Source organism: Agelaius phoeniceus, chromosome 12 (genome assembly GCF_051311805.1).
Source record: "Agelaius phoeniceus isolate bAgePho1 chromosome 12, bAgePho1.hap1, whole genome shotgun sequence".
In the NCBI taxonomy this organism is placed as follows: domain Eukaryota; kingdom Metazoa; phylum Chordata; class Aves; order Passeriformes; family Icteridae; genus Agelaius; species Agelaius phoeniceus.
Window position 1 is genome coordinate 10,788,661 of NC_135276.1, and position 19,816 is coordinate 10,808,476.

The following is a 19,816-nucleotide window of genomic DNA, read 5'->3' on the forward strand; positions in this document are numbered from 1 at the left end:
GCATAATACAAACAATAACTCAGTTTCATATGACTGAGATGCTAAAGATAAGATATGTTTATAAATGAATAAACTTCCTGGTTATAGTGACATATTATAGCGATTTAAAAAAAAATATTTTGTGTAGCAACCTTTCACTTAAAAATAATTCTGAATTCTGAAACTCAATGTCCATGTGTTTCACAGCACAATGCACTTTTATTTTGTAGACCCTTCTTAAGCAGAAAAGCATCAGTGGCTTGTTGCTTACAGCTAAACCTCTCAGAAACACAAAGTTACTCCTCAGTGTGGAGCAGAGCACTCTGCTTCCAAGTATTACTACATGGATATCACAAGAGCTCAGCACTCCTGTTTTGGCACAGGACCCATGAAAAATGACACTGTGTTTTAAAAGAGTTAGTAAAAGAAGAGGAATAGAAATGAGCCTTATTAAACCAAGAACAGGAATATATTTTCTTTCATTTCCATTTCCACATTATCCAGTAGTGTGAACAGCTCCTCCAAATAAGATCCTTCCAGCCCACCAGGTAAGGAATAAAGTGCAGGAGCCAATCTTCTCAGCTCTAAAGCAGTGACCAAATATTGTCATTGTCCCTCTCCCCCACCTGTCAGCCCTGCTGGAAGACAATGCAGTGCAGGGGCAGAGCCTGAGAAAGCCAAGCTGGCAGGGTCCGTTCCCTCTCCTGTGCTGGCTCTGCAGAGCCCTGTCCCTGCACCATGGCTTGCTCACAAAGGCCACGTCTTCCAGCAGATAGCCCCAGCTCAGCTGCTACAGAGGAGCTTCCAGATAGAGAAAAAGGATGAAGAACATCACAGCTTCCCTTCCTGCTTTGCAATGTGTTTGGTGATCACTTTGGCTCACTTCCACATTGCACAGCAGTTGTGAGTATTTGATCTTTGGCTGGGGTACCTCACAGCCTTCCCCAGATGAAAAGTTCAACTCAGTTAGGTGATTAGGAGTCCATTTTGAAAGCACAGCAGGATAAAGAGCTCAGATTAAAATCAGAAATATTCCAAACACCACAGCTCTGAGAGGGCTGAAGTTGAAATTAAACATTGGAGTCAGCACAATACAAGAAATTCACAACCAACTGGTGTATATCTTGCATAATAAAAGTTTAACCACATATGTTCTTAATATACAGGGTAGAGACCCAAAAATGACCTGGATAAATCCACTGTAATATGAACCAAAACCTTTGTTGTGTACCTTCAGCTTCATAACCTACACAGCTGAATCTTTGGAGTGCAGTGAGCTGAGCCTCAAGAACAAATATCTCAATTTATCTGGCTAGTTGTTTACAAACAACTGATAATTATTTATGCTATCACTGCTGCTGTAATGTATTTTATCAGTTGCTGCATTTTTTTTCATTTTGCATGGTTTTCAACTGTCATAAACCAGTACAACAATCTGTCAACATGAAATAATTAATAATTATTATGTGAGTGACTGATTTAGTCTGAAGAACATGAAAGGCCATGAAACCTGGAGTTTCCTGGTCTACATAGTGTGCACAAAGGAAATGAGCATAAGCAATCATTGTCAGCTGTTCTTGTAAGTAAGAATTGAATCATTTATCTGTCCTCATGTGTACATTATCATCATCTCCCACTCTGAGGTAAGCCCTAATAGCACTTTATGGTTCTTACAAATATTTCATAAAAAATAATACTCATTCCTTTTGAGAAGAATAGGTGACCATGAACATATTTAGCATAAAGTGGGAAGCTAAAAAAATTTATACTTTGGCTCTACAACACATTTAGGTTTTACACAGCTGAACTCCAGATCTAATTCAAATTGATAATGCACAGTACAGTAATAATAATTTAAATGCTTATTTCTTTTGTTCTTTACCTTTCTTTAGTGTTTTGCTTCCACTTGTTATTTTTTGTCCAGTATTAAACACCTGCAAATATGTTCCAATGTTTTAGTACTTCAACTAGTTTAGGTTTTTATTTTACATCAGAATGCTGAATTTATACCGTAAACTTAATTTGTATCTATGAAATAATTTAAATCAGTCATATGAGAGTGTCTTGCTCTCAATTTACAGAAAAATTGCTTTTGATCTAAATGGAGACAGAGCATACACTTAAGGCAGTCACAATTGAATGTTTCATTACACCTCAGAAGAAATCTAAAATCAAGGTAAAAACTGAAATCTTTTTTGAGCAATCACATAACTCAAAATAAAATTTCTGGTTTACTTTCTGTGTGAGCAAGATAACATGCTAGTAGGCAGCAAAGCAGTTTAGAGAAATATTTTCAGACTGTAATTATTGTAACAAGTAAAGTGTATGAATAATCAATTGTTTTGAAAAGAGGCTAAGCCAGTTTCTGAAAAATTAAAAGACAATTTTCCTTTTCTCATTGGGGAAATAAATTACATTTAAGTATACCTAATTATAAATAATGATTGTATATTAAATACAATATAATGAAGCATAAAGATAGCTAAATTGGTAGAGTAATAGATAAATATGTGCTTTTACATAGAATCAAGTTACACTTGCAAAGAAGTTAATTTTGATCAGGATGTTTTTATCTTGTGAAACTCAGGTCTTTTGTTCAAATGAAGTATCTTTGGCTGTGACCTATGACAAGGTTTGTATGATGTGGGAACCTGTAAAATTCCTGTAGGTTGGGAGACACAGGAGATCCTTTGCACAACTGCATCCAGTGTTCCCAGTGACAGCACGGATGTCTCCTGGATCCCTGCACAGTGCGGTGCCCACAGGCTCTGACTGCAGCCCAACACTGGGACCAGCACCTGGGGACAGGGACAGCTGAGAGCACAACTGGGAGTGTCTGCAGGTAAAGCCCTGCAGAACACCAGATTCAAATGGATTCTGGAGAAATTTCTCTTTCAGAGTTCAATCAGAATGTGGACAAACCACTCAATTCTTTCCCCAACTGATTCTTTCACAGCCTGGTGGTTTGTTATACAGGTGCAGCTTGAAAGGGTAAAAACACATGAAAAAGCCACACACAGTGCAAAAGGCAGGTGGAGGACACTTGACACCGAGCATTCCTTTCCTCAGCCTCCCCTCCCGGCTGGCAGGAGGCTCCCAGCACCTCTGTCCTGCCTTCCTGCCTCTGCCCTCCCCGGCTGTGCCTGCAGGGCTCCGGGCACACCCTGTCCTGGGAGCCCGGCCCTGCCCTGCTCCAGCTCTGCACACCAGAGCTGAGACCACTCTGCAACTGCTTGAAGAACCCTGAGCCTTTTATCATGTTTCTCCCTTTCTCCATTACTTGTACTATATTTGACTTTAAGAACTTTCTCTATCATTTAAAATTGAATTTATGGGTGTTTAATTGAGAAAAGTAACTTTAGACCCTTGGCGTCGCAGGGGAAGAAACAGAGCATACACCCAAGCAGGTTTACTCCCAGACTGTTTTCTGGTACTTATTCCAATAGAATGCTAATAATTATGTTAAAAAGCTAATTTAAGAAATCCAATTTTTGGAAAATGGGTTTTCAAAGGGCACATTTAACAACTAGCGAAAGTTCGATCTGATTTCCCCATTAGAAGAGGAAGGAAAATCCAATTTTAATCTATTTTTGTTCTCTTAAAAAGATTATATATAGAAGTTACTTTGAAAATCATCATTTCAAAGCAGAACCCAGTACAAGCATGTGCTAACTTGCAAAGTGCAATTAAACTCTTCCGATAATTCTGCCTGAAAAAATTAGCAGCAGTATTGAGAAGCCAAGTTGTTTTCAAAATGTCCATGGTAGAAATGCTTCTGTGTTAAGCTGGTATTGATTCTGAAACAATCTTACACATGATAAATGAGAGCACATTTAGGAGAGGATTCAGTCATAAGAGCTCACAAATCAATCAGCTTGTCAACAGGCAGACCAAATTCAATTTTTATTCTTAGTAAACTCTTATTTGGTGGTAGGCCATTGTTTACTTTGAAATTGCTTTACAAAGGAATGGGGGAGGAGGGGAAACATGGGAAAGACAAGCTTTCATCCACATATTAGAACTTGGTACTTCATTTAGAGCTGGGACAGGGAAAATATGATTGTCCCTAGGATAACACAAATCATTTATCTCCTTCTGGATGACCATAAACATTTGCTCATGTAATGCCCTTTATCTACAGCAGCATCTCATAATAGTTTTTGTACAGTGAGACACAGCATCACTAATTTGTGACACAGCACACTGCAATTGGCATGTCTTATTCTAAAGAAATAACCTGATGCAGACAAGAGCTGCTGCATCTCTTCCAAGTCATGCTATATTTCTGACAAGCAGTTTGCATTGTGTTCTGATAGCTCAAAATGTCAAAATTAGATTTGGAATGAAATGGCATGACAAGGAAAAACACTAAAAAAATCCCCATGAACCTGTTCTCCAGGATTCCCAAACTTCTGGTCCTGAGAATCTTATCAACAGTAAGCTGGTTGGAACGTGAAAGGTTAGTGGAACACCTCCCATTGAACATAATTCAGTTATGCAACCTTGATTTTGCACTGATATAACTACTTGATTTCTGAAATGTCAGTATTTCAGTCTAGAGAGCCCAACCTGAGAGCTACCATGTGGTTGTGGAGGGATATTCTCTGTATGAGGCTGCTCAGGCCCTTCCCTCCTGCCAGCCCAAAGATGACAGATTTTGCAGAAGAATGTAGCCTAAACAAAAAGCCAGAGTAAGGCAGTTGCTGGGCCTTACATGGAAAACTCCCTTAGCAGGAGTCCAAGCCAAGTGTTATTGTACCAAGGCATCACAGAGAGCTGCACTGCTGGAACAAGTACAGATATTCTGAGTCATGAGTGACGCGAACATCTTCTGAGATTTCTCTTTCAGGATTAACTTTTGGAGAGCAGAATCTCTGGATCTGAACTATTCCTATTACTTTCTCCCTCTTCATTACAGTTAAAATGAGAAATTGGAGACAAAGGCTTTATGAACAGAGGACAGCACTCGCTGGTGTTTTCTTCTCTACACACAAGCTTTTCTGTCACAATTCCTCTCCTCATTACCTCCTTTACCTTTAGATAATGATAAGAAAGTGATATCCTTCTAGTGCCATAGCTGATTTTCCTCACCCTTTCAGTTGATAAAACTAGAAATCCACCAGGCCCATATATTTCTGGAAAGTACATGCCTATTTGATTTTTCATTTAGTCAATATTAATTATGTTCCTGCAAATAGTATTTATGAAGCTTCTTATGGAAGAGAACTTTGTGTGGATTTAGCACATATTGCCAAACAGATGTCATACAGTATTGACATTTTTCTGTAGTAAATTAATTGGTTTTGTCATAGACACTCACCAGGACCACAAACCTTGTGGGATGGGTTTTAGTTTTTTATTCAACAGGCAGCCAAACTTGGACAAATTCAGCTGAATTGTTTTGGTTCCTTAATCTTATTTGCTTCTGTTATTGTATTGTAATCAAATAAAAGACTAAAATAAAACCCCAAATATGAACATCTCTTAATACTGCAGTCAGAATTTGTAACAGCACATGAATTTCATGGCTGAGCTTTTAAACTTGCATCCAGCTGACCCAGAACTCCAACTCCAAACATTCAAAACCTAATAGCCTCCAAAATCCTAGTCACAACTGGAAACCAAAGGATAGCAATATATAGGCTTAAACATGTGTTTTGTGTGAAAGACATCAAGATTGCAGAATATAGAGGATAACTCAACCTGACCTCACTGCAGAAAGAAGAGATGCACAAGGAAAAGCAATTTAGCAGATTTTGTATTTTAAGCTTGTGAGGGTCCCATATTTCAATCATTACCGTGATGTCTAACATCTGAAGGTGAGTGAATCTTAAAAGACTCTTCTCATCAGCCTGGGAAAACATGACTTACAGACACTTCCAAGATAACAACTATGATTAAACATCTTCCAACAAGTTCAACTCCTCCTCCTTTCTCCTGTCTCTTAAAACAATCAAACTTACAGGAAACCCCTAACAAACAAAAGCATTTGGAGGAAATATTGTGTTCTGCTTCTTGTGGTGTAAAGGAAGAAGACAAGAGTATCTTGTTTCACTGTTGTGTTTTAATGAGAAAAACTACCCCCTTGCTTTTTATCCTTCAATTCAGAGCACATGAGAGACATACTGGAACCCAATAATACTTCCTTGAATGACCAGTAAAAACCTGTTAGTTCCATTCATTTTGAAATAATAAAAATTACCCGACTCTCACGTCAACCTGAGCAATCTGTTAAATGCAGGAACTGGTAAATGACACTACTTGAATAATAATTAATTCCTACATGACTTGGAAGTATGTATTCAACTAATAGACATGAGGGTATTTGTTGAGTTTTATTGGATTTTAAGCACAGGTAATTTGTTTTCATTTCCTTCTCTATCATAGATACTTTTCTCATTTTCACTATATAAAATCAGAGTATCGTATTCTCTGTTGAAAGCAATATTAAATTACTTTTAGGAAACAAAGAATATTATATATTTTTTTTCTGATCTGCTTTTAACCAGAATAAAGCTGCACATCTGGTATATTTTAGTTTTGGGATATGGAATATCTCTGTCTTTCCCAAACATTGTCTACTGTAAACCAAACTGAACAACTTTCGGAAGTGTTCCTTTTTCACTGAAATTTGAACTCTATGGAGAATGCTTGGCATATGGATTAAAAATGGATGTGAAAAACCAGTCGTGATTGGAACAAAGGGATTTTTTTTTTAGACCACAGGAATGGATATAAACTTGAAGGTGCAATCCATCCTAGCTTTAGTTATTAGGATATATAATTTAGAAATCAGGACTGGATCTAAGCCAAAGGTGATAAATGAAGACAGCATACTTATAAATGATGGCGTTCAGGAAGGAGAAGTACATAGAGGTTTTTTTATGGATTCTAAGTGCATTTTTATACAGGAATCAAATTTACAGTGCCAAGATACATATTTCAAATGAAACTGAAGTTGTACTATTTATTTCTGCACTGAGTCAGAATCACAGAAAAGCCTAAGAAAAGGGTGGTCCTTTCCATTGTGTTTCTGCATAAAAACCAACTGTCTGTGTTTAAAAACAAGTAACACAGGCTTAAGGTTATGTTAATTCCTAGCCTGATGCAAACTGAACACCCTGTGCTGTACAATTACAGTATAACTCCCAGGGTTTTATTACAGAGTAACAGAGCACTTCCTGAATAAAATTAATCAGTAAGAGTAGAATCCTTTCCCAAAGGACTAAATTCAAACCATCACTGTTCACTTTTATCTAAGTTCTGTGCTTGAAGAAAAGAAAGAAGCCTAGACAGCTGTTCAGCTGCATTTTTTTATCTGTAGCTCTCACTGACTGAAGGAAAATCTGACTACACAATAAAAAGATCAAAATATCAGATCTCTTTTTTTATGTATTTGAAATAAGAAAAAACAGAAAGAAAGCCATCTTCAGCCTGCCCTGTGGAACTAGAAAGCCAAGGTAAAGCAGCACAGACATGGAAACAGCTTTGGAATCCAAAGTCCCACACAAACACTAACTGAACCTCAAAACTCCAAGGCTAAACTGAATTGCTCATCTGCTCCCCCTGAACCATTACTGAGAGGAATATAAACTGAGAAAAGCATTTTTCTTTCCTTCATGGATCCTTTTAAACTGTGGCAGAAGCAATGGAGGTCAAGCATGGCCTCATTTTATGGATTACTGTTCAATGATAGGCTCAACAAAGGGGAAAATATGCCCTGATTAGAGTTGGAGAAAACAAGCCTTGAACTGGTATTGGACAGCATCTTCCCTTCCTCCTCGTTTGTTTTATGATGCATGCCTTCAATTGCAAACTACTATAAAAAGCTTCCTGAAATTCTTGGCACTGCCACAGATCTGATTCCACAGTGGCTTCCAGTGATTAACAGAAGGCTAGAAAGTGCAAGACAAACAAAGATCAGGTGAATGGGGAAAAGAAACGAGGGTGCCATAAAAAGTGCACGTAAAGTACATTCCGCCAGCAGAGCCAATACTTATAAAAGGAGTGGAGGTTTTGAAAGTCAATCCCTCCCATTCTGAGCAGAAACCAGATGAATTTGTAAAGGTTGCATTTTCTGTGTCTATGAATATTTTTAAAAAAAATCACAACTGTAGCTTAACAGGCAGAGAGAGAGCAACAAACACAAAATTCATTTGTTTCACTGAAATTTCAGTCTGGATCTGAACTCTTTCATTGACCAATAGTAAATTTGATCTTCTGCAAATAAATTATTAAAATGCTAACTATAAGGTTGTACATTATAAATCCTGACTATATTATAAGTTTTGTTCCTCCAAGCAGCTCCTTAAAATGCATATTTAACTAATTTATCCTACACTTTGCACCCCTGTGGCCCTGGAAGGTGAAGCAACATCACTCATAAGAAATATTAACATTGCCTGTTTATCAAGGCATCCATGAAATACAAAAGCAATAAAAGCGCTAGTGTGCACACTCATTTACTATTGAAATATCACAAAAATTATTCAGTGTCAGAAATCTAATTTTGTATGATATTTCTATATATTTTAGCAGTTAATTTTTTCAGTATTACTGAATTAATATGCTTTGAAGACCCCTGTAGCTACAGTGGAAAAATGGACCAACGCACTTATTTAGTACTGCTACCCAAATCCATTAGACAAATTTTCTTTACAGCAAAGCATTGATGAATGAAATGTCCCATGTTAATGTAAGAATAATCAATTTAGAATGCTTATGACAATTAACAAAGCTAGAGATAAGCCTTGAAAGCAGCATGCTTTGTCAGCCCTGATTTGGATTATACTTGTACTAATAGGATCATTTTTCTTCCAAAAGGTACTCTTTTTAGGCAGACCTATCAATTAATATGAATTATACATGTATAAAAGAACTTATGTCATTAATTAGACAAATTAATTTTTATGATGCAGTGAATAGACTAACACCAGATTATATGAGATATCATTCTCCCAATTTATAAGTATTTGGAATAAATGAATAGTTTACATTTGCATGGTTATTACAGAATCAATCATTATTAATCAGTGACACCATATTGGACAGTTTAATATAATCTGTTTTAAATTTCTCATGGCAACCAGGTATATTCAAGTTCATACTTTCAAAGACAAAGTTTTACTCAGACTTGCATGTTTGCAGTGGGAATAACACTGCAGACATCCCAAGGAAACACAAGCACAGTGTGTTATGTGCTGTGTATTTCAGTATATTTGTGATGATAAAAAGAAGCAAATTAAATAAATATAATCTAACTCTTCTGGCATCAATTTTAGCTGTAGAATTGAAAACATTCAAAAATTTAGAAAGGCTTGTGTTAATGCTGGCCCACACTTTGATCCTGAAACACTGTTTTATTTCAGCCACTAGTAATTTACCACTCATTGCTTCCTTTTGCCTTTAAGCTTAACGCATATATGTTTCAAAGTGGACTGAAAATCTTTACAAAACAAAAAAGTACATTTGAAAAATCAGGCACATGGAATCCCACATTCCAAACGTGTCTGAATTTTAAAAGTTTGAGTATTTACATGGCAGGTATAATTCTGCAAATATTAAGCTTTAAATCACTGCCTAATAGTATCTCCTACATGGAAAAGATAATACAGTGATTTCCATTCAGATGTGTTAGGAACTATTAAACACTTATTAAAGTTATTTTAAAACTTTGCTTGCTTTGCATTTAATGAAGTGAATGAAGGATGGAAAAACCTACACACTTTATGCACATTCAATTCTTAAAAATTACTTCTTGCCACATACCACCTTTCATCCGCTATTTATACACTGGCTGTAGCCAAATGTAGGGGAAAAAATATTCCCCACTACCTTAGTTGGCTTTCAGAGAAATAGGATAGCAAACCCTCAGAGAGGAAAGTATTTAAATGACCAGCCTGCCTCTGATAAAGCTCCAGTCTTGGGGAACATGTCCTCTTGCTGAACTGCAGGAAGACAGGAAAACCAGCAACTGCAGGGCCAGCCCCCAAGGACCAATAAACCCCCCCAGCCCTATCAGGGATAACTTTGCCCAAAAAAAACTGAGGGGTCACAGTCCAAGGAAAGAGCTGCTCCGTGTCATGTGACAAACCTCTTGTATTTCCAGCCTAAATTTATTCCTGGTCAGTTTACAGGAGCTCCCGGCTCCACATCCACAATGCTGGCTCTGTGTCTCTGCTCAGTCCCTGGTTTGTCAGGCTCAACAAGCCAAATTCAGTTTGCCCAGTCCCACAAGAAAACTCCCTGCCTGCCTACAAATACCTGCAGCCCTCCCTGGACCTGCTCTGAGTCTCTCTTTGGTGGTGGCTGAGCAGATCTGGATGCAGGATATTCTCAGGTGCCACCAGTCCCCCCAAAATGCCATGAAAACCCATCCTCCCTGGAAAGGAAAGGAAAGGAACCCTGCCTGGATAGATCTGAGCACCCTTTTGGGTATTTCCATAAGGTCTGTGACATTTCCAGTGCCTTAGGAACATGACACTCTGGTTTGGCTCTGTTTGGGGTTCTTGGTTTTGATTTATCCTTGGATTTTCTAATTTGAAATGAGAGGCTACACAGGATCTACAAAGGAAAATGCAAACTCACCTGGAACACTGAGATCTAAATTTCAAGTTTTTTATTGCTAATTTCTTGTGTCACCTTAGCACCCAGAAAGTTACGACTAGCTTTGGAGACAACACAAAAGCCATATTAAAATCCTCATTAAATGATGTGCCAGGAGGAGGATGAGTAACTTCTGATAAAAATTAGAATAGTAGGGTAGAAGAATCTCAACTGCTGATAAGAAGGGCCAAACATCAAAGAATCACATAGGCTTCCATGCATTTTCAAATGGAAGAAAATAATCATCTGGAACTGGGGGAAAAAAGTATATTTATGTGGAGCTTATTCTCCACAATGCTTTTTGAATCAGTTAACCTATAATTAAGGGTTTTTTCCAAAGCTAGGAAATACACAGGAAAGTAAAGGAATTTCCATTAAGCAGCAAAATCCTAAGAAAACACAATTTTATCTTCAGCAAACTCTCAGTCAGTATATTGAATAGCTTTCTTTTTGGATCAAACTTCAAACATAAAGATACATTCTAGTATATGATTAATTGTAATTAATAGACAGGAAGCATGGACAGGTCCAAGCAGATGTTGAAAACAAATAGGGATTCACAGAACACCACAATGTGGTATAAAAATCTGAGTTTATTTGGTACAGCTGGCTGTATATAATGCAATTTGAATTTATAAGACTATAGCATCTGGTCTTCCAATGTCTTGCTACAAAATTTCAGAAAGTCATGGGAATATTTTTTGTCCTATTTTCTTTTCTCTTTGAAGGAAAGGAATTTATATAAATAAAAAAAGAAGTGCATTGGAAAGAGAACTGCTAACAGAATGCATCAACAGAAATAAGCCCTTAAATTTTAATTTGAAACACTGAAAATTGAAATGTTAAGACTTTTCTTCTGCCCTAGTTTTAGCTGCACAAATATGTTTGTAAGAGTGTAAAAAGTAAAGAGTTATTTCATTTAATTTTTAATGGCAACAGATTATTAAAAAAATTAGATTTGCATTGAAAAAGCATGTCATAATAAAAAAAAAATTTAATAGGGAAATGTAATGTCTTGTGATTTGAGTAGAATTTTTAGTACTAATCTTCCCTTTATATACAAAGTCTGGAATAATCAGAAACCTACAATTCTGTTTCCTCTTCTGCCCATATTATTTAATTAGAAGTTAGAGGCAAATATTCATACAGGTTGTACACTTTTAGAAATAAGTTGCTGCAGTATTGAAATTATTGCAGTATTGAAATTATACACTGCTTTTCAGAAAGTGCTGGTCTCTGCAGGTGTTAGTAGCCAAACAAGATCTGGGGAACACATGTAATGACCATTTTGCTCAAATATTCATTCCCACACCTGAGTTCTGTCAGCATATACAGAAAGCAGATGTGAACATGCACATCACAAACTGAATTCTTGAAGAAGCAACAGAAGGTGCACATCAGTCCTTGATTGCAGGAAAAGGGAAAGCAAAATTAGGCACTAGATTATTTTCAGGGCTTGATGAGACTGGCTTATCCTTTGTTTAGAATAAATGAATTAGAATTAAAGAAATAAATCTGGGAATGTGCATATCCCCACTGTGCACTGCAGAAGACAACACAGGTATTGAGTACCCATGGTCTTGGTCTCACCTGATGAAGTCACCACAGGAGACAAACACCCATGTCAGGGCTGCATTACTGCACCTCCAACAACTCACCCAAAACCCTAAAGCTGCCCAGTGTTTCAGTCGGGTTCTGGGTGAGTCTACACAGAGACTACAGCTCACACAATTGACATTTTATTCCTGCAATACCTGAACATGTGGAGGTAGCCAATGGGAGCTTCATTACTCAATGGTCCCTACTGAGCAGCAAGATAGCCTTTATTAATTTTCTTTCTGGCCCTTACAGATATTTTGTCTAGTTTTCACTCAGACAGGAAAATAAACAGTTATAATATGCTTAAAAAAATATTAATTCTTGCTTTGACACTGTGAAAAAACCCTGACTCTTGTGTCTTCTGTTGTGTCCCCTCTAAATAATAATGCACCAATTTAGTAAGTTTTTCATTAACTTCTTATTTGTTCAGTAGCTTCAGAAAGTTGTTACTGAATTTCTCCAAAACTTGGCCATGGTTTCCTATTAAATCTCTGCTACTGATAAGCAGTATTTTGTAGCTAGAATTCTGTAATCCAGCTAGACCTGGGTTGATGTGAGTGTTTTCTTAATAGGAACAGCTGGAAGGAAAACAGCTGGAAGCTTTCATTGCCATGTACATGCACTTTACATGCATTTGCCTAGGATCTCTCCAAGTCACCCTATATGAATCTTTCTCTTCATAGGAGAACTTCATGTCTTCAATCATTTGATATATTAATGCTCCAATCTTCCTAGCACTTGCCACTGGCACTATGACAGAAAGTGATTCTGTTTCCCACAGCACAGAACTTTGCCCATGGCTGAACACTTTTATTTTTGTCCTTCATATCATTTCTACAGCATGTGCTGATGTGATGGATGTCTTCTCGGTCCCATTGCCTCCTGAGTGCCTTTTAGCTTCCATCTGTGCTCAAAACTAATTGTTATTATTATTTTGTTCTTTTCTCCTGGACAGTTCTGCTGCCCTTGCTCTTTAGGAGAGGATCTCAAGGATTGCTTTTTTGAGTTCTCAGGAGCTGAGTCGTGTCTGCCTACCAGAATCCATTAGGCATCCTCTAGAGCTTTTCAAGTTATAGCCAGACATCACATCTTAGTTACAATGAAGAAGTATTTTGGAAATAAATCCTCTCTTCATGTGCTTTGCGGGAAAAAACCCAACAAAACCCAAACCAAACTAACAAACCTGTCTCTGGCATTTTTGCAAGTTTAGTTGCATGAAATTATTCTATTTCTCATAACTTTCTCTTTCATCTGTTCTGGCCAGCATTACAATAGAGGTCACTGAGTCCCTGCCACTTTTCACCAATGACAAAATGAAAGACAATGAAGGAAGGGAGACAAGGTTGTGTGCTGTCATTTTGTTGTTTCTTTTTTAAACTAAGTATCACTTTACATAGAATTCTGCAGCTTTTACACACACAAAAAAAGGTTTTCCAGAAAGGCAGCATTCAGTCCAACTCTATCTGGGCTGTTATTTCTTCTTGGGAAACTCATTAGACTGGCCATTTCTAAATTTTTTTTTCTTCCTGCTGCAACAACAGAAGAATAAATACTTCTAAAACTAACTTCCACTTGTTTTAGGAAAGTGCTCACAAGGGTGTTGAGTGTACTGTGCAAAGTTTTTGCCACTTGCAGAAAGGAAATGCTGGGAATTTCTTCCAAACACACCTATTTTGTGAATTCTGCACCTCCCTGCAAATTCAGCCATGGCTGTGCTAATGAAAGTGGAAGAGAAAAGTAGAGGAGAGGGGAAAAGTGCCATGTAACTATTCGCCACCAACACTTCAGATAAACATACAAACACACAGGTCATGTTTGATTTTTGTAAAAAATCTACAGATTTGGTCATGTTTCAGATATAAAGACAACTGAAAGATGCAAATCCAGAGTAGCTACGTTACAGATCTGTTTGTTATGCATCAAATCTTTATATTAATTTGACATGAAGTATCCCAGATCTTTAGGTATTTGTATGATATTTCATGTATTTATAGGACTTGTGAGACTTTCAAGCTGAGACTATTTTTGAACAAGTATATTCTCTTTCAAAATCTAGGGACATTTTCCAAAACTGTAATCTTTTTCCAAATGTATTCGATTAAATCAACAGCACCTTTTCTGCAACTGCACATCCAAATCCCAAACCACGTGCCAAGTTCAGGATTACAAACCTCTTTAAACTTCCTCTACACATGCCCACAAACCATCAGCTTTCAAGATTTAAAGAAAGCTTCCAAGAATTGGGAATGAGCTCCTTAGAGTATTTACATGAATAAGAGTTTTGTCATTGCCTCTAGTAGAGATAGATATCAAAATTTTGGCTCATTCATCTGAGACCAGAACTTTTCCCTTTAGCAAATTTCTAACACTTACACGTCTCATCTGTTCTTAGGGGTGAGGCAAACCTGAAAGGGAGAGGACTAATCACATTAAATTAATCTAATTGAACATGCTCAGCACCCACTAGAGAACTAAAATGAATCTTCTGACATTTTTATTCTATAAATGCTCTAAGGATAATTGGGAGACTGAGTCACTAAAAGGTTTATTTTCAGTAAACTTAAGCATAGCACCTTACAAGAATTTACTGGAAAAATCCAGCTTTAAGTGATGCCAAATTCTTTCTTACAAAGTTCCATGCAATATTTGCTGATCAAATATATTCCTGCTAAATAATGGATGAGTCACATAGGTTCTAACATGAAAGACAGATATAAATATAAGTCAGTGTAAGATACTGCTAAGCAATTTTCCTGTATCTTTGCTCATGATACCTAAAGCCTGAAGTTATTATAAATGTGGAATCTTATTATGTGACTTTATATCTTTTTATGTTGACTCATACCTTTAAAGCATTTAAATTAATTTATATGAATCCATATAAATCTCATGTTACTTTAGCTATTATGAATATTTTTAGTGCACATTTTTTCAGTGTATTTAATTGCTACAGTATAAAAAAACGATCAGAAAATACAGTATAATAAAACATGTTAAAATGCTTTTTCATGACCTAGTCAAATTATTGCTAATTGAAAGAAAACTAGCAAAACATGGTGTGCTGAAAATTTTACCCCATTTTATACTTTAGTATAATCTGGTACAAGTAAAACTTTTAATGGTCCCCATCCTTTGACAGTTTCAAGTGAATTTTACAAAGCAATCCATAAGCTTCATAAATAATGTCCATGTGGCTTTTAAGTAATTTATATAGTCTTTTCAATGGAAATAAGCAAGCCACTTAATCAGTGAGCATGCATTTAGTTTATTTTAAGGGTTAGCCTTTTCATTATACAACAATTTCTAGGGCTTATAAAATAAAATACTAATCCCTTTATAATACAAACAGTAAACTTTTAAATAAAAACATATTTGAAGTACTTTTGATGAAGAATAATGACAAAACTAATTGTCTGCTATAAACATACAATATAATAAAATCCAAATCTCACAAATAAGAGTAAGGGCACTTGAAAGAGGCACCTTTGCCATTGCACCATTCATACATTTTGGATAGAGTGCATTCAGAAGTATTTAGGATATTTCATTCCTCTATCTTATGCAGAGCCCCCAGACAAAAAGACCAGTTCCCTGAGGAATCACAGGTGGAGAGAGCAACCCAAACCTGTTGCCTAAAGAAACTTCAAGTTTCCTCCACAGCAGCTTTTGGAAATTCTGGGCTTTGCTTATCATTCACAAACTGGGAACAGACTTTCAGGTCATTGCACTGGGTACCAGTATTGTTCTCCACCAGATTTTTTTCCTCACACTGGATTTCTTAAGACTCCTCAAAACTAAGATTCAACTCTCTTTGGTGCACAAGCTCATCATCAAATATTAAAGATACCACCTTTTACCAAGTAAATTAAGTTACTTTCATATAAAATTTATACCAATTCATAAGTTGAACTTTGCATTTCACTATCCTAACTACCAATAACAGTTTATCTAGACAGATGAAAAATTGCTCTACAAAATGCTATATTTTCTCCCACATTTAGATGGACAGATGTCCAAAGCAAGCTTCCGGTTTTTAAGTAATTTCATTTAGCATTAAAATCTTGTCTTGTCACCTCTCTTGGTGAGACAAAGGTACTGAGCACTACATAAGCTCCTGTGCATAGCATGGAAAAAATTACTAAAAGGCATAAAAAATTCCAAACAACCAGGAAGCCCAAACACACATTACTTAGATTGATTTAATGACTTACTGGTAAGCAGACAGCAGAATATTTAACAAAGATGCCTTTGAGAAATTCAAACTAGAAGTGCACACGTGAAAACCTAATAAATATCGGAGCTGGATAGAAAGTTAGATGTGGTCTTGTCCTTTAGAAATGTGTGTTTCAAAGCACAGAGCACTGTAACACTCACTAATTCCATCAAAAGTGCAGTACCATATACAGGTTGATCAGCATGTGAAAAGGTGAATTAGAACTCATACCTGCATCACTACAACAAATGGAAATTTGGTGGTGAGATGGCTCCACAGGTTTCTGGAACAGATGCTTCTCTTTATCTGGGCCTCCTTCACTTGGCATGAATAGAATAGCAAAGGCACATGGAGCTGATATCCAAAGGCACAATTCTGGGGAGAAATAGGATAAAGGAAGGCAGAAATCAATAACTTAGGGAAATAAATACTAAGGCCTCTGCTTGTGTGATATCTAATTGCCCAAAGGAAGGGCACCACCCTCACAGATAGATTATCCTGACCAAGACCAGCTGCTCCTGCTCTGTCCCACTCAAAGCCTTGTACTGTGCTGAGCACAAACATTGAATGGTCAGATCATCCCTTTTTTCAAGGCAATACCAGAAAGAGGTAATTTGCTGGAAATCCCCTTTCATTAAAGGATTCTACAACATTTCTGCATTGAGTAGGAAAAGTAATTTGTAGTCATGTTGGAAACATGATCTACTGCCCTTTCCTTCCATGAGCACACCCCAGTGAGGGATGTTGGTACTCTCTGCTCTACTCCCTTCTCCATGTGCTGCTGAAGGTGTGTCTTTATCCATTGTGAGGATGCATTTTTTTCTCTTTCACGATTAAAGTGAGATTTTCACACTTGAACTTTACAGCATTGGGTTTAGTCAAGTTTTTTATTTTAGTAAAGATGTCTTTCTGCTTGCTTTATTCCCTGAATGCTGAGAATGGCATTTTACAGCTTCTCTGTGTACCGTCTTAGGAAATTAGAGATTTGTTACACCATGAATCTGAGACCAGTAAAAAGGCACAAAAAGTTCACTGTTTCTCAATTAAAATGAGTTTGTTTCACGTCAATATTTCTCCAGTTGCAGATTTACTGTATGCTACCTGCTAGTATTTACATAATATACAGTAATTGCTAAGAGACATGTTGAAAATATACCATTAGTATTATTTACTCCAGGAATCCAAGTGTAGAAACCAAAACATATCATGAATTTTTAATATTTTTCATAAAACAATGACCTTCTTTTTGCTTCAGTTTCAAATATGGCAGAGAGAAGGCCATCGACCTGAAATATTTCTTGTATACAGTAAGAGCCTGATCCAGCAGTCTTTGCAAAAGTAAAAGTCCCATTGACTTATGTTAAATGTAGCACTTTTCTTACAAGAGAACTGCAAATTCAAGCACTAATTAGGTCCCTGGACAGAGTCTCAAAAGCACTGGTAAGTGAACCTAGGAAGCACTGATACTGTGCAATCCAAACACTATAAATATGGCAGTAACAAAGCTGAATACAGCAAACTTCACAGCCCCATCCTCTGAATCCATATTAATATAAATGGCCTTACTCATACTCTGTACAATCTTTATTCTGAAGAAATTTAGTCTTTTAAATTTCCCTAAATATAACATATGGATGTATTCTTCTCAATTTAATTTCAAAAGGATTGAAAATAGCTCTTTCTCAAAATATATTTAATTTGTGTGTATCAGTCTGCCATTTTCCACAGAAAAATATACCTACATACAGTCATATATTTTATTTTCTCCCTACAGGCTGGAATTTTGCTAGCTTCTTGTATTTTTTCATATTTAGTGCTTGATAATGCAATAATTACTATAAGTCTATTTTAGTCCTATCAAATTAGATATGACACATTTTTAAATATTATTTCTTATACCATTTCTGCTCACTTGCAGAACCAAAACCACAACAAATAAACCAAACCACACAAGCAAAATGTTACTTTCATATAAGAATTCTAGGTGGCATTTTACATTCATTTCTTAACCCAAAACATTACAAAAAGAATCAGAAATCTAAACTGCATTAAGATATCAGCTGCTCTTCTTATGAGGAGGACCAAAATGTACTATCATACATCAGGCCCTCAAAAAAGATTGGGGGATTGAATATTTTATATTGTTCACTTGCATAGTGGCTGGCCTGTAAGTTTTCAGCTTATAGATATATAAGCTTTTTATTTGCATTTTTTTCCTACATATAGATATATAATACTTTTTCAGATACAGAAAAAGTGTTCTGTCTTACATACAAATGAAATTACTCTTCAGCACACTATTCATGCTTACTTGCCTAATCAACATCACATTAAAAAGATTTAATGACATTATTGGTTTAAATTTGAAAAATGGAAGATGCTGCTTTCCAGAGTGTTGATACAAGATGTCATAAAATGAGTTTCCAATAATTACAGTTGTCCCCAGTTCTTCAAAGGTAAAGAGAATGCAAGAAAAAATATTTAGAGAATAATTCTCATCTTGTTAACTTATGCAATTAGGCATGTATAGGCCTAGCTAAAAATATTTAGACTATGGTTAGCACCTTTTTGCCTGTGTTAACTGTGCAGTATTTTAACATGCTGGAAGACTAATGATGTGTTAATAAAATCCTGTTTGGCTTTTTTGTCAGCATTTCATAACTACTCCACATGACATGAATTTCTGAGAACCTGAGAAAAGTGCAGGTTCTGCACCCAACAGAGGCTCTGCTTCCCCACCAGTTACAAGGATTTAGCACTAACAAAGCACTTACTGTACTAACCACAATAAAAGTGTTCACAATGTTTGGGTAAATTAAGTTGCTGCTTTTATCATATAGTTAACTTGCATATTTATGGTAATTGTACTGGAATGCTTTTAAATGGTGCAAACAAAAAAGGAAAAAAAAAATCACACAGCCAGTTTCAAACACTGGGGTGGTGACACTTTGAGATGTGCTATGTCAAATTATTTTATAAGATGACACAGTATGCAGGACAGTATATTTTTTTCTTCTCTTTTTTTCTTTTTTTAATGTGTAATTATTGTAGAAATTTACACATGTTGCTTTGAAGGAAAATACATTTTATCTTTTTTTCCTCAGTCTGAATAAGAAACTGAAGATGTCATGAAAGCAGTCCAATCAATACCCGTGGTACAAAGGCATTATTGTGTTTTAGTGGTAGAAATACATGAAGGCATATGGAGAAATTATTATTTTTCTTTTACCCAGACAGATGACTTCTGTCATTCAGTTTCAGTGTACAAATGGAACACCACCCATTTCCAGCCTTCCTGTAAAACATCAGCTTCCAGATGATACAGTAGCTGGTCCTATTATCATTGTCAATAGTTCCATTTGGCAGTAGACAGATAATTCTTTTCATGTGCTAATGCTTAATCAGACAAGTCTATTTACT

General features: G+C 36.3%; 1 long non-coding RNA gene across 1 annotated transcript in view; it reads right to left on the reverse strand.

Annotated features, from left to right (window-relative positions):
• The window catches only part of LOC143695120 (uncharacterized), a 75,565-nt gene extending 58,834 nt beyond the window's left edge, over positions 1 to 16,731 (reverse strand). Inside the window, exon 1 of the long non-coding RNA XR_013184058.1 lies at positions 16,628 to 16,731. This is a non-coding gene — a long non-coding RNA (uncharacterized LOC143695120). The remainder of the gene's footprint in view (positions 1 to 16,627) is intronic.
• Between the last annotated feature and the right edge of the window lie 3,085 nt (positions 16,732 to 19,816).